Below are 16,604 nucleotides of genomic sequence, written 5' to 3' on the forward strand. Positions count from 1 at the left end.
TAGTGTAGTTGGAAGTTGATTTGCAAATTTAGGGATTGGAATCCTTGGATACTTCTTGAAACCAATTATAATTGTTGCAATCTGTGTTATCATCTTGATAGGAATGGTAAGAGCATACAAATGGTACAAGGCGAGGCAGGTGGAGAACTCCTTAAGGGCAAGACAGAGAAGGTTGAAAAGTCTGCACGACAGTCATTACTAGAATTTGTTTAAATTGGAGAAGTTCAAGCAGAGGAGATTAGCTACAATATTTGTTTAGATTGGTTTACTCTGCAAGGAGTTTGGAGTGTTTTATGATGATGCAACATCATCAGAGGGGGGAACAGATAGAGTGGAAATCGCATTTTATTTGTAGGAGTGCATATAATCACATATAGATCGCAGCCCCATAAAATCCTTTGTTGTATTAATGTAAAGTGTTAGAATTGTGAAATGTATTAACATGAAAAAGTGATGTGTTTTAGGCCATTGAAATGTAGCACGGTGAATCAACGTAGAAAGAGAATGTAACTAGCAGAAAACATTAACGTGAAGAACTTGTGTTGTGCAATTGTACACCAAATCACAAATTAAATGTGCGTATTAATCATGTCATTCCATACGCAGATAAATGTATTCGTTGAAATTGGATTTACTGCTGTGTGAGTTCGTAAAGCTTATATGAAGTTTCTTATGTTAGCTGAACCTCGTAGGCCTGAAATGTAGTTTCCTGGAAACTCTTGCTTTAGAATTAACAGTTGAATTTCACGTTATTAGCTAAAATAATGTCTTTGTTTTATTCGTCAGGCAAGGAGGGAAGAAATTACAATTGTGCGTCTCAAGTTGATAAAGAAAGGTCATTGTGCTTTGCACAGGAGAAGACCTGGGAACCAAGGCCAAACTGTAGCACGAAAAGTACACCGTTGTCCTGTGGAAAATCACCTCCAGGACTGTCCTCAGCGCCGAATGGCGTGACTCTCACACTTAACCCCAGGAAATGCAATCTGCCAATAACTTGTTGAAGTTAGGGATAGTGCCCATTTCTTCTGCCTTCAGAGAGAGAGCATCCTAAAGCAAGCTCTGCCTTGGTAGCTTTATGTTATATGACCATTGATCGTTGAGAGGCTTCTTAGGAAGACTCCACGTACTGACACCTTTCACCCCGCCATGTAAAAAAGCTTAAGTAGGGATGTCATCTTAGTGTTGGTGTAGGAATAGATTTAATGCTTTTCACTCACCGACCCTTGTTGCAGGGAAATTTGGACTTATGTTTCCTAATCTTTTGTATCCTACTTCTTGAACTAATTGTATTGCTTATGTTGCATTGTGTAAAATGGATACGCAGATTTGGCTTCATGCTAATTCCTATCTATTTCTACACTCTCGTATTGAGGTGTCTTTATGTTCAGTTATTTTTGGCTTTGTAATAAATCAACTAACCTTAAGTAGTTGTCCGCGGTTACTATGTGTCTAAGGGAATTATTGACTAATTGATTGGCCTCCTAACGACTTTTCTACCCTTTACACTTTCATGCTGCGAAAAAGAACCTTCGAATTGTGACTCTAGAACAGGTTTAGAACTTATGGGCCCGGACCTTTCAACATTTAAGACAGGTGTTTGATCATTGACTGGACAGAACTGCAAGAAACTGTGTCTATTTCCCTGTTGATTGCTAATGTGCATTGCTGCTTCAAGACAAGAATGAACATTATATGTCCCTCACATTTAGTATTGTTTATCCCACCAAAACAAGTGAGTCTGTTCTTCCCCTAAATGTACAGCTCATTTCATTTGTGAAGATTATTTTTTAAAGATTATGAAGCCCATTGAGGGCTTTTTTGGAAGACATGAAGAAATATTCCTAAAATACTCTTTTATGTATTCTCACATGCCTCTGTGAATTGCCCCCAACATCACTTAAAATGGGAATATATTCAGAGGATTTTCATTAACTATCAGTATAAACAGAAAGGACTAGACCCTCGTTGTTCTTCTACTCATAGTGAGTTGGAATCTGGATGTTTTGGGGGCCATTCACAGACATATGTAAGAGTATGTAAAAGAGTACTTTAGAAGTACTACTTCTTTAGTACTACTTTCGGTACCCATCAATGCGATTGTGAATCGGGGCCTCTGTTTTTCAAGGAAACCGTTTACCTATAATGTGGAAACCTAATCCTCAACTTCGGATGAGCTTGGCAAATAGCAAAGTGCTAGGAATATTTGTAGAGGCGAGTGAGAGGAAAAGTAGTATTTGGTCTTTGCGATGAATGTTTACATTGCTCCCCTGGCTCTCTTTCACTTCCATGATCAGGCATGCTCATGTTCATTTTCATAAAGTACTAATAAACATTTGACAAGGATATAAAGTTTTGGTAATCATCTCTCATGTTTAGTCAACAATGAACACGTGAGTGAAAGAATTGCAATATGCACAAAGTAAAAAATATTGCACAAATGTTGTATATCACCCACAACATGGTGTGCCAGATACATTTAAAGATTCAGATAGAGAGGAACATCTATAAAAAACAAAGCACAATCATTGGGTCGAGCCTGAGCCAGTACGCATGCGCTGCTCTGGCGATCTGCTGTAGTAGAGAATGAAAGAGAAGCCCCGCCCATATTTTTCATTGGCTTGTGTCTTTGTCCTTTGTCAGTCTCTGTGTCTTTGTTTACTTGTGTCTCTGTGTGTTTACTTGTGTTTATTCATTTGTTTAGGCATTCTCTATCCCTCCACTGTCCTTCTCAATCCAAATAACCTGACTAACATACCCACCACTCAAATTACTTTCATATTTTTCGCTACACTAATTCACCACTAATCCCTTATGGGTTCCAAAGTAGCGTGCTACTCACTGAAAAAAACCCACAAGACTTCAACCCCCCATCAGGGTTAGCAAGCGCTATATACTTAATGTACTGCATAGATAAATACTTATAAGGTCCCAAAGGCGAGACCGTTTGCATTGCAAATACTTGTTTTTCTTCTGCAGACACTTCGAGGGATCTTTTCGAACTTTTCTAATGTACCACGGAGGAGAAACGAAACTTAAAATTTAACTGCCATGTTCTATTAGGTATTCCTCCTCCACTCTGACTGACTTCATGTCGCTTGAGACTCCAGATGGCATGTGGGAATAGCCATCCACGGAGCACAAGCCCCTGTGCCATTGACATTATGTGTCCACTTTGACGTCTGTTAGCCTGGAAGATGGGCCCCTGGATTAGCATGGCCACTCTGAACCCTTGTTGTTTAGTTTCCCATCCACAGCAAGGACCAGAGAAGCGGAAACAGGTTTCTTAGAAGCTGCTCCTGGTTGGATCAAGGACTGTGTGTGGGGGTTTGGGCTTTCCCTTGATGAAACCTTAAAGTGGGAGGATCATAAGCAGTTTACAATGCATATAAGACACACGATTATCCTACCAAAATAAAAGTGACAAATATTAAGCAGGTGATAGGCCAGGCTTTGCTATGGGCCCATACTGCATCTCCCGGGTCCCTATCCAGAAAAGAGAAATACAAAACATGGCTCTTCTAGATTCCGTCTGTACGTTCCACACATGCCAAAGGCAGGAACAAAATCGCTTCATTTCAGCACTCAAAGTACAAAGACGAAATAAAACCATCGTCTAGTAAAAAAAAATAACAAGCATTGGCATAGCCAATAGGTCTTGCTTTTGGGACCTTATAAGTATTTAGTTATGCAGCACAATATCCTTGGTGCAACAACAACTGTTGCATGGCTAAACACTTATAAGGTCCCAAAGGCGAGACCTATTGGCTATGCCAATGCTTGTTTCTGTTGAATGCTGCTGATGTTTGCGCCAGTTAAGGTGAGGTATGATGAAGCCGATCTCCATGAAGGTTGCACACTCTTTTATTTTGAGCTTCAGAAATGATTTGGGTCAATGTGAATTTGCAAGTTCACTTTAAATAATTCAAACAATGCATTTCAAATTTGAGGCGTTCCTTGAAGTGATTTGTGTTTCTGTCTGAATGTTCACTTTAAAGGGACCGCCCCGTGACTTCTGTCACAATGCATCTTAAGTTCCAAGCTGACATTTTCAAGCGAAGCAACATTCTAGATTGTTGTTGGTGGTTGGGACATTGTCATAGCGGCTGCAGTGTTCCTATATGATGTTACAGCACTGAGCATAGGGGCGGAATGTAGGACTTATTACAAGAGTGTGGCATCTCCTTCTTGTGTCTGTAACAAAGTCACGCCTATTTCACTTGCTACATTTACAATGCTGAGCAGTGCACTCGAATGTGAGTCCCATAAAATCTAGGTTGCTGGCGAAGCTCTGGGAGTAGGGTTGTTATTTGCAGGCACCAGTTAAGCCTTGAGGGTTGAAATGCATTTGGCCTGAAAATGAAAGCAGTGGCCACATGCAGACAGGGCTTTGAATTGTGCGCTGCTAAAATGAGCCTTCTGTTCATTCCTTTTGAGAACGCGCGCTCCACCCAAATCCGAACTTATTGTTCCGGTGTTTCACCTTTGAAGCTGATTTTTAATGTCCTTTTGCCGTGAGAGCCCAGTTGATGCAACATTTGATCAGCACAAGCAAACCCCCAGGGACTGGTAACATGTGCCCCACAATCAGGCAGAGAAACTAACAACTGCATCAGCGCTTTAAAAGAACAGCGCCCTTGAATAAAAATACCAGCCTGGTGTTGTGACCGACTGCCCGCCCTGTCGGTTCTTCGGCATTTGTTTTTCACTCCGATGTATAAAGCAACAAAGCGCTTTTTCAGCAACTGCCACTGTGCAGAAAATTAAAACACGCCGTTGAAATGTTTTGTCTGTAGTGTGTTAGACTGCCAAAATAAAAACTATTTAATTACAAGCTTTGGCATAGCCAATAGGTCTCGCCTTTGGGACCTTATAAGTATTTAGCCATGCAACAGTTGCATAACTAAATACTTATAAGGTCCCAAAAGCGAGACCTATTGGCTATGCCAAGCGGCCGTGCGGCCGCGGAAGTCACAGTGATCGCAATCGCGATCAAACATCAAAGTGGCCGCGAAATTGAAAGTAATCGCGGTAAAGCGCGGCGCACGCGCACATGCACTGTAGCTCTAGGCTGGCCTGGTAGCACTTTTTGGAGCCCTCTCAATAAGTCTCGCCATACCAGCGCATGCGCTGGGTCAGGCGAGACCTAAAAAAAAAACCCTACATACTGTTTTATTGAGGACATGTCGTTTCAGCAAGGTGCTGTTTATTGAAGTTTCCATAAAAAGAGAGGGCTGTTGGTGGAGCGGCTCCCCACACTGTACACGTGCTATCTGGTGGTGACTCACGCTGGCATTGCAGGCGACAAGGCTCATTTTTAAAAGTAAACATGTCTACAAAGAAAACTCATTAGCATGTGATGAACGGATGTCTGGGCGAAGACAGGCTGACATTTAAAAACATCTCCATCTCCTGCGCCCTCTTGTTAAACATATACAAATTATATCAGTGTAATTGAAGGTTGTGTAGATCTGCAACCCAACTAGATTTTAATTCTCCAGGTGACAAACAGATCCGAACACGCCAACTTTTCACACCACCAGACACAGCAGTCGCTTTCATGTGGTGCAGCTCGAAATTGGCCACACCTTTGCACCTTACATAACATGACCGTGCACTTAGCACGTGTTTCTCGTGTGGTTTGCACTTGACATTTATTTCTAAGGTGCATTTACTGTTGAATTAGTGAATTTACGACAACGATGTGCTTGTACCATGTCACAATGAAATATTAATAAACCATTCTTACTTAGATATGTACTCTCTATAAAGACGAATTCAACTTACATAATGTGTTCCTTAATATATTAAATGGCATTTACTGTATAGATGATTAAATAGACACCATCCTCATATATGTAGAATATGATTATTGTGGAAATGGCAAAAGTTTATGTAAAATGTGCACTAATGCTATACATATATTGCCAACAACGTATACCTTTAAGATTTTACTGTATGCCACATGTAATATGAATCTAATGTACTGACATCTTGCATTTACTTGTGTTTAAACGTGCACACTCATTTTAAATGTGCACTCTTGCTTTACCAAGTTAAGGTGACATTTTAGGCTTAGAATTCCCCATGCTGCTTAAAATACTGTTTTTTATTCTCTGCTGACATGACTTTTCTTGCAGATATTCACACGCATTGTTAATTTGAGAATAGATACATTACTGTACTAGGATAGATAGTGAGAGCCTGAGAAGACCTTGACAAAAGAACATAGAGATTCAGAGCATTTACTGAAATAACTATTCAGCAAAGTTACCACCTTACCTGAGTGTGAGAAGATGATGAAGTTCCCATGTTCAGTGTGGGATACTTTGCAAATGTTGCAGTCTGAAATGTGAGAAGGGAGAAAGACGGACCCCTGATGATGCAAACAGAGGGGTGTTACGATTTTGGTGTGAATAATTTAAGTCTACACTGTCTGAGGTTACTGCATGTTTCCTTCGGTCTGTCTTTGAGAGGTTCAGACCTCTTTGCTACCGTTAATGCTTTCTTAAGTGCGGCTTAGGACAACACTTATTTCCCTGACCCAAGAAGACTCTTGACCGAGCTTCTGCAATGCTGACACCTTCCTACTTAATCTCCTGTTGAGTTCCATTTTCCTTTGTGGAATTTCTTGATTTTTGAGATCCTTTAGACTCTTGAACCGTCTTCCTAGAATGGACATTACTTTATGAAATTTAGACTTAACCATCTACAGACGAGAAAATCGGACACTCATCTCTGAGTGTCAAATACTTTTGTTAATCTTTTGTATTGCTGTGACAGAACTCCCTGTATGCCTGATTCTAGTTTGCATACATGTTTTTAAGAGGTTAGTCTTTCCTCTGGTTATTCTGTATCTTTATAGCATGGTGCTAAAAGCCGTGTATCTTAGTTGTTTCTTAATTAGTAATAAACCTTCTTAACCATAGTTTCTGATTCCTGGTCCTTATTGTGTAGCCAAATGGGTTATATTGTTAAATGGAATTGATGTAACTCTCATCACCTCTCAGTCGGGGGAAAAAGGTCCATTGGAGGACCATCAGTAAGAAAGTGGGCCCAGAGAGTGCTATATCACAGGCTGCCATAAATACCCCTAACTTATGTGTTTATTTAAGGCTGCACTCCTGCCTGGGTACCTGTGTGCTGAATAGACTCCTTTGGGGATACTAAACATAAGTACTGGTACTATTGTTCCACATTAATGTGAAAGAGCCTGACCTCAGACTTACTCAACTACGTTTCTATGAACTTTATTCATATATTGCTGCAGCAGAAGATAGTGTTCACGTTTTTTCTTACTTGTTGTGTCAATGACATAACATGGCATGACATACAATGGCATAATGATGAATACAAGCCCCAGCTAGGCCCGCAAGAGACAAGGGTTCGCTCTTCTGTAACGAGATCTATAAGGAAGTTGGCACGGAAACTGCAAAGTACAAAAACAACGTTTATTAACCCTTAAGGGTGGTCCTACAATCCACACAACACTCTTCAGTATTGCAAGGAGTAGCACACAGAACTTGCGTACACAGTCCCCTTTTATACACGGCGAAGGGGCTCATGAGTGGGTGGATACCACTAAGTTGAAGAACATTACCATTTAGGGTCATTCTCGATACCAAATCAATACATGGGCGGAGCTAACACACTCCTTGAGCCCGCGAAAACACATGGTCAAGCAAAGCTAATTATAACAGAGGTGGTCAAGTCTGGGCATGCGCCAGATGGACAAGGAGTAGCTATTTATAACTGTTGCTAGGCAGATTACAAGAGCAACTAACACAGAGGTCGGACTCTCCTCGTGGTGAGCACGTGGCAGCATGTCAATACAAAATGGAGTCCGGACTTCGGCCAACATAACGAGGAAAACACGATAAAAGGGAAACACTAATGTTCTCAGTGAATGCTTAATCACATTCTGCCTTAATTTACAACAGACGACCCTTTCAGCATTTACTGAAAACATCCGGTTTCCAAGAATAATCATCGTATATGTCAATTATCATCATTCCTTTAACCTCTTTAGCTAGACCCTTCTGGCGGGCAACATCGGCAATAGCTTTCTTATCTGGAATGCAAAATGAAATGCATACGGAACAGCACAATGGTCCACATTGAATACACATACAAAGAAGGAACAGAATTGCTACAATAATGCAGAGACCAGTTAAGACCTTCCATCCCCAGGCAGTAACCAACGCCCAAAACCATCCAGAAAAGGACCAAGTGCCGTTTTCCGTGTGGATTTCAGCTGCTATTTTATGCAGCTTATTAATGGCGTTATAAACGGATGGCGTATGATCAGGGATGAACACACAGCAGCTACTTCCAATAATTTTACAGGCTCCTCCTCGATCAGCTAGCATCACATCCAATACCATACGATTCTGTAATGCAACAATCCTGGTAATCTGTAATTCTTCCGTAAGATTCCCAAGAGCAGCAGCAGTCTGATTAGTCACAGCTTCTACCACTCTTGTTAATCTTCGGATCTTCCTACTATTCAAAGCGGCTCCGACAAAGAAAAACAGTCCTAAATTGAAATCAATATACTGTTGCAAACTGGTATCAGTTTGATCCACCTCATTAATAGATAGAGTACGTTTATATCTATTTACAGTCACATTATTCAATAGTTTCAAGTCTTTATGATACGATGCAGGTGCTAGGAATACAGGAGGTAATAGGAATGATACATAGCATACCCCAGACCACCCAGCCGGCAAACGGTAATAACCTTTATTTCCACATACGAAATAGGTATTATGGGATGCTAGGAAGGTGCTGTTGTTCAGCCCATCGATGTTTAATACGGTTATACAATCACTGACACCGACAGGGATAAAACCCACACTCTGGACGCACAGGTCCGCTTGGGCTTGTGCCACTTGGATTACAAAGTTTTCCTTCCCCACAGTGTCTCTGGTATTCGTGAAGATATAGGGAATGGATTCATTGTCCGGTCGGTACTCTTCCCATTCCCAAATTGTCCCATTCGCTTGTGGATATCCATTCTTGTCCTGATGGCATTCTTTATTAAGTCTGAAAAGCAATCGTCCCACTGTCGGTTTTCGAGTGGCAAACAACAGAGTGTACCATGCTCTACAAGAGCCATTGTGAGAGAAAGGAAGGGGTATGAATGGCGTACCTCCTTTCTTCTGATGGGCTGGCATCATCCCACATATCCAACAGTTCGTAGCGTTCGTAGCAACGTGGGTGTGATGCAGCATCTGAATGAAAGTGTTATTCAAATAGGATTGTCGATGCTTCAACTCTTGGTATGGCAATGTATAAAAGTAGTGCTCCGCAGGCACTGGAGTCGTCAACACAAGTGTCCCTCGGGCAGGAGTTGCCTCCTCCACAAACCATGTGGTTGTACCAATGATAGCTACTGTTAGCATGAACCCCAGTGCACAAAGAATTTTCTTCTTCTCCATGTCAAAGGAAACAATACCCTGGTATCTTCCTGAAACTAAAAAGTCTGTCAGAACTCTTCCCCTTGGGCAGCGGTTGATTTCTTCACCAGCGGGCCAAGACGGGTGTCGCTACACTAATGCAGGGCTGATCCCCCCCCCTTGCCTCATCGGCTCTCCGTTTCACTAACCCAAGGGCCGTTCTGACAGTATGTCCCGGTACTGGAAACCTCACTTCCTTGGTCGCAGATGATATCGCCTTCCTCCAGAAGTCGTGTGGTCCGAAAAGAGCTCCTCAGTGTCGTTTGGCTCTGCAGCACGGCCTGTCTCTGCTGCTAGGATGTCTCGTTGATCGGTCAGCACGGCAGATTCCACCAATCCGGGCGGTACCTTTCGACAGTGCAAGGAATGGATCCAATTCTTCTTGTTCGAGACTCGCACAGCCGTCCTCGTTGCAAGAAGGACTTGCTCAGGTCCGACCCATCTCGGCTCCAAACTGTTCGATCTGTCGAAAACCTTCAGCATGACATGATCCCCAGGCCGGAGACCATGTCCTTCACCGGTAGACCGATCAGGGAGCGCCTCCCGGACCTGTTGATGAATAGAAACCAAGTTATCCGTTAACTGTGCCAGATAATCACTCATCATCACACAAGGTACATCATACACAGCCTTAGGTCTTGGTGGACCCCAAATATTCATTGGGCGTCCAAATACAATCTCATAGGGTGTAAGGCCGGTTCGGGAGTGTGGCACCGACCTAATTGACAATAACGCCAGTGGCAAAGCGTCTGGCCAAGTCAAAGACGTTGAAGCTTGAATTTTGGCAATCTTAAGCTTCAGTGTACCATTATATTTCTCGACTAGTCCTGCAGACTGAGGGTGGAACACGGCGTGAAACTTCTGGGTGATGCCTAGGCCCTTCAAGACATACTTTATAACATCCGCTACAAAGTGAGGGCCATTATCACTCCACAGAAGTCTACAGACGCCGTATCGGGGGAAAAACTCTTTCAGCAATAGCTTCGCTGTAGTCATTGCAGTATTGTCTTTCGCGGGGTACGCCTCGACCCATTTACTAAAGGCGCAAACCACTACTAGAACATACTTCAAATTGTTACAGCGCTCAAGCTGGATGTAATCCATCTGCAGAACCTCAAAGGGTGCAGTGGGTGTCGCAAATCCTCCTGCTGGGGTTCGCGTGCCTTTCCCTGGGTTATACTTCAGACAGATCATACAGGTCTGCACCACCCTCTTTGCCGTGCTAGCAATCTCTGGATGCTCCCAGACTTGGGTAAGCAATTTCACAATCGCGGAAGCTCCAACATGTGCTAGCCCATGTGCCATCTGGACCATAGGTTGTACAAAAGCCGTGGGTAATTTCCATCTATCCATCTGCTTATTTCTCCAGCAACCCTCATCATCCAGTTCTCCTTCGCTAGCCCATTGTTCCCGCTCTTTGTCAGAAGCGGTCTTTTGTATTTCTCGCACTTCCTCCTTCGCATCATGCCATCTCTCCACCTGTGACTTCACTACATACATGGCAGTAGCACCGGGCTGCATCGCAGTCTCCCGTGCTACTCGATCCGCTAACGCATTCCCTTCTCCAACCTTATCAACTACTTTCCTGTGGGCACTACACTTAACAATGGCAATTTTCTTTGGGTATGTCAATGCAGTTAAAAGATTGTGGACTAATTCCCCATGCATTATCTGCACCCCATGTGACGTTAGAAACCCTCTCTCCTTCCAGAGCAGGCCGAAATCGTGCGCTACTCCGAAGGCATAGCGGCTGTCTGTGTAAACATTCACACACAATCCTGTACTAAGCTCACACGCTCGTGTTAACGCTATCAGTTCCGCTGCTTGAGCTGATTTCTGTGGTATGCGTGCTGTCTCCACTATCGTCTGCAACGTGGTAATTGCATATGCTGCTGAAGTCGTACCATCTGGTAGCTTCAGGCATGATCCATCTACCCACAACTCTCCATCTACATCTGAAAAGGGCGTATCCTGGAGATCAATACGACCCTTTGTTTGTTCCTCAGTCACAAGAATACAATCATGCGCTTTCTGTGCCTCAGGCTGTGTCTCGGGGTATGGCAACAATGTGGCCGGGTTTAATGTCACGCACCTTTTTAACGTAATGTGAGGAGCTAGAAGCGTCAACTCATATCCCGTTAAACGGGCACTGGTCAAATGCTGCGTCTTTGTTTGATTAAGCAGGGCATCAACAGCGTGGGGAACTAACACCAACAGTTTATGGGACAATACAATTCCTTCACTCTGCCGTATTGACACAGCTGTCGCCGCTACCGAGCGAAAACACCCTGGTAATGCTCGGGCGACAGGATCAAGTACAGCCGAAAAGTATGCACAAGGGCGCTGCTTATCACCATGCATCTGTACTAAAACTGATAATGCACATCCATCTTTCTCATGCACATACAACGAAAAGGGTTTTGTATAATCAGGGGTCCCTAACACTGGTGCTGAACAAAGGGCCTGTCGCAATTGCTGAAAAGCAGCATCACACTCATCTGACCAGGGGATCGGGATGGGCGTGTCTTTTGTCAAGAGCGCTAGTAATGGCTTAGCTATGTGTGAAAACCCCAATATCCACTGTCTACAAAAAGAAACGAGGCCCAAAAATGCACGCACATCCTTCTGCGTGGATGGCCTCGGTGTGTCCAAGATTACTTGGATACGATCTGGTGTGAGTGCACGCCCCTCCTTAGACAAAAGGTGACCCAAATAAGTCACCTTTGGTCTACAGAATTGCGATTTCTTCCTAGAGACCTTGTGATTGTGGGATGCTAAAAAGGAAAGTAGGGATAGCGTGCTTATCTCGCACAACTCCAGGGTGTCAGCCGCCAACAAGATGTCATCGACATATTGAATGAGGGCGACCCCCTCGAGTAAAACAAAGGAATCCAACTGTCGCTTCAAGGCCTGACTATAAATACTAGGGCTTTCTGTATAGCCTTGGGGAATTCTACAAAAACGATAAGATCTATTGTTTAATGTGAACCCAAAAAGAAATCGGCTATCAGGGTGAATGGGAATAGAAAAGAAGGCATTTTTCAAATCAATCACTGAGAACACGGTCGCCGTAGGCGGGACCAAGGTAAGCAACGTCGTGATATCGGAAACCACCGGGTACTGAGGTATCACGATCTTGTTTACCTCCCTCAAATCAATTATAAACCGATAGACCTTTGCATCTGTGTCCTTTTTCAAAATCGGGAGAATCGGACTGTTACAGATATTATAGGGAACTTCTTCCACTACTCCCACTGCGATCAAATCCTGCACAATCTGTATGAGAGCTTCCTCGCCCTCCTGGGAAATACGATACTGTGGGAGGCGTGGTAGCACCGCCCCCTCCTGGACACTAATGTGGACCGGAGGAATCACCATTTGTCCCACATCTGTGTCCGAAGTCGCCCATAAAGCTTGGGGGAGGGTAGCCAACAACACATCCTCTGAGATCGTACACATCCGCCCAGATCGGGGGTAGTTGTCATTTAGAATCACCCTCACACCCTCAGGGGAACAACGAATTGTAGCCCTAAAGTACTTTAACATATCAAGGCCCATAATGTTATCCGGTGTGTACGGAGCAAGCAGAAACGGACAAGGCGCAGAAAAACAATCAACTTTAAATGCAAGGGGCTGTGAAAGAGGGCTTCGGGAGAGTGTACCGTCAAACCCTACCGATGTAACTATTGAGCCGGATGGGGGAGCCCCCGGAACCAAGTACCTAGACAATGCACTACGTGTCGCTCCTGTATCCACTAGGAACTGATCAGTAGAACCTAAAACCTCAGCCGATACATAAGGACCCGTCTGATCGACCGGCACCTCAACTGATTCGGACCCCCATCCTACGCATTCCTATGCATGCTGAGAATCATGATATCCCGATCGATCGATGTCCGATACGTGATACTGATGCTGGCGATCGAAAACGTTTGAGCTATCTCGATGCTGGCCAGCAGTGTCGAAACGGGCATTATCGTTAGAATTCCCTCTAAAGGTCGAGAAGCCCCCTCTACCTCTCTGGCCACCCGGAGCGTGCCCCTGCCGCGAAGTACGCAATGCTGGGCACTCCCTGGCCCAATGGCCCAACTGCTTACAGTACGCACATTGGTTCTTATTCAAATCAGATCGGCCCGAAGGGGGACCATAAGATCCGCCCCTTCCCCTATTATTATTACCCCGGCGGGGCGGGCCATATACTTGTGCTAACATCACTTTGGTTTTGAGATCTTTCGATTTCTTTTCCTCCTGGCCCTTCGCCTCGTGCTCCTGACGCTCATAATACTGAGCGATGGTCAGAAGGGCCGTCGGTGTCGCGGAGGACCAAGAACTCTCACTCGCTTTTAACCGGGCCGCAACTGCCGGCAGCAGATTGGCCACATATTTGTCCGCGAAAAGGTGGCGGCCTGTGTCGTCGGTAAGCGACTGGCCACTAAAGTCATGGAACGTTTCTTCGAAGCGCGTGAAGAAATCTGCAACTGACTCATCAACTTTCTGCTTACATGCCGCTAACATATTCCAGTCAATTTTTTTAGGGGGGATTATTGTTTTCAATTTAGCCACAATAGCAGCAGGGAGATCTAGAATATTCTGGGGTGGTTTCTGTGCGGGCTTCCGTTCCCTATCCTCATCCTCAAGCTCAGACCACCGGGCCTTAAAAGCAACTGCATCATCCACCTTTCGGACAGACCGCCACGTGTCCGGTGGTAGAATAAGGCCAAAGAACAGATCTATATCCGCTAAGGTCATAATGCAAGAATTCAAGGCCCCCTCGACTTCTTCATAGAAGGCCGCTGGATTCTTGCGGGGGTCAGGCAATGCATTCTTTAATGCCATAACATCGGCCCTATGCCAAGGAGTATAAACCCAATTATACACAAAATATCCCCTAGCATCGGCGGAGTTAATGTCCGAGCTAGTCCCTGCTCCTTTCGGAGGGACATACAAAGGTGCCGCCTCTCGCATCGGTTTAGCATGCACTACATTATCCTTATCTGACTGGGAGGCGGATGGGTGGCCCCCTGCCGCAACTGAATCCGACCGCTTCTCCTCCTCCGCTCGTTGGCGTGCTTTCTCTCGAAGGGCCAGCACCTCGTCCCGCAAGGCGAACAGCCGCCGAGCCGCCTCAGGAGCCTTAGAGGGAGAAAAAGCACCGTTACGTATTGCTCTGGCATCCGAAGACACTTCGTCAGGTTCAAAAACATGAGAATATTTTCGGAAAGCATTAATCACTTCATCCGCGAAATGACCCAGAAAATACACTTTATCTCTCTCCTGCCATGGCCCCCAAATTTGAAATAATTCCTCCATGGATACCTTGCCTTTGAGCGCACGGAAGGAAATTTGCCGAAGCTCAGCCATTTGCTCGGCCGGCAGCATGGACCGTGTGTCTACCTTACCCGAAGCCGGGTCAGAATCTTGCGGCCGCGGAGCGGATGCGCCAACATAAGGGGGCGGAGAGCGATCTAGCAAATAAAAATCATCATCAGGATTATTAAGGACAGGATAAAGCGGCTGGCGAACAACATATTGACCCGAAACTTGTAGCCTACGCTCTTTCTCTTGTCTGTCCGTTTGCTCTTTGTCCTCCCGATGCTTCGCTTCCTGCGCTCGCATATGATCATTCTTCCGTTGCTCTTTATCAAACAGCGCTTTCTCACGCTTCTCTCGCTCACGCACCTCCTTCACCCACAACCGCACACACTCAAACATATCCTGACGAGCACGCCGCTTACACATACACTGTTCCACATACTCAATCTTACGTATATCAAACGATCCATACAAAGGCCATCGCAACTCAGGATCCTTCTTGGTATATTTCCTCCACAACGTGCTGTACATTATGGAAGAAAGACCATGCTTCACGTACATATCCCTATTAGGAGTCCCCTCTGGGGGAGCTGGAGCAGATTCCTCGAGGTTCAACCGGTTACCCAAACAGCAGCACCACTTACGGAGTGCGCTAAAAGCAGGCATGCTGGGAATAATGCAAAATATGCAGTATTATCAAGAAAAATGGCACTTAATCGTTGCGCCGTTCCAAATTTACACAGCTCCGGAGAAATTTCTCCACATTACCTGCCTATATGTGTTGCAACGCATATATTTTCACAAAGACAAATTCAAAATATGACTAGTCACCATCTATCAAACTCAAATAGCCAGACCAGGCTTCAAAACTCGGAGCAAGTACCGTACAACGGTTCTTACCAATCAAGAGTCCAGGTTCCAACTGCCAAGCTCCACAATCGCCCAAACGGCTCTCACGGCAGGACCGACAGAAGAGGTCTCAGTCGATGACCGGCGCCACCCAGATGGTCAGCTCGGAAGGGAAGGAAGAAAAACCTCGGGATGCCAGGGCTAAGACGCCGCTGGCAGTGATCACGTCCCCGGCCAAACTCCTCACCTTCGTCGCGACCAGTCCTTCGAGCATCCGAGTCGCCGATGAGCCCCACGTGACGGGCGCCAATTGATGAATACAAGCCCCAGCTAGGCCCGCAAGAGACAAGGGTTCGCTCTTCTGTAACGAGATCTATAAGGAAGTTGGCACGGAAACTGCAAAGTACAAAAACAACGTTTATTAACCCTTAAGGGTGGTCCTACAATCCACACAACACTCTTCAGTATTGCAAGGAGTAGCACACAGAACTTGCGTACACAGTCCCCTTTTATACACGGCGAAGGGGCTCATGAGTGGGTGGATACCACTAAGTTGAAGAACATTACCATTTAGGGTCATTCTCGATACCAAATCAATACATGGGCGGAGCTAACACACTCCTTGAGCCCGCGAAAACACATGGTCAAGCAAAGCTAATTATAACAGAGGTGGTCAAGTCTGGGCATGCGCCAGATGGACAAGGAGTAGCTATTTATAACTGTTGCTAGGCAGATTACAAGAGCAACTAACACAGAGGTCGGACTCTCCTCGTGGTGAGCACGTGGCAGCATGTCAATACAAAATGGAGTCCGGACTTCGGCCAACATAACGAGGAAAACACGATAAAAGGGAAACACTAATGTTCTCAGTGAATGCTTAATCACATTCTGCCTTAATTTACAACAATAACATAACATGATATTGTACTAGTGTAAGAAATTGGATTATTATTTGGGGTGGGTTACTACTTACTTCAAGAAATAATC

The sequence above is a fragment of the Triturus cristatus genome, chromosome 4_1, assembly GCF_964204655.1.
Source record: "Triturus cristatus chromosome 4_1, aTriCri1.1, whole genome shotgun sequence".
Classification (NCBI taxonomy): Eukaryota; Metazoa; Chordata; class Amphibia; order Caudata; family Salamandridae; genus Triturus; species Triturus cristatus.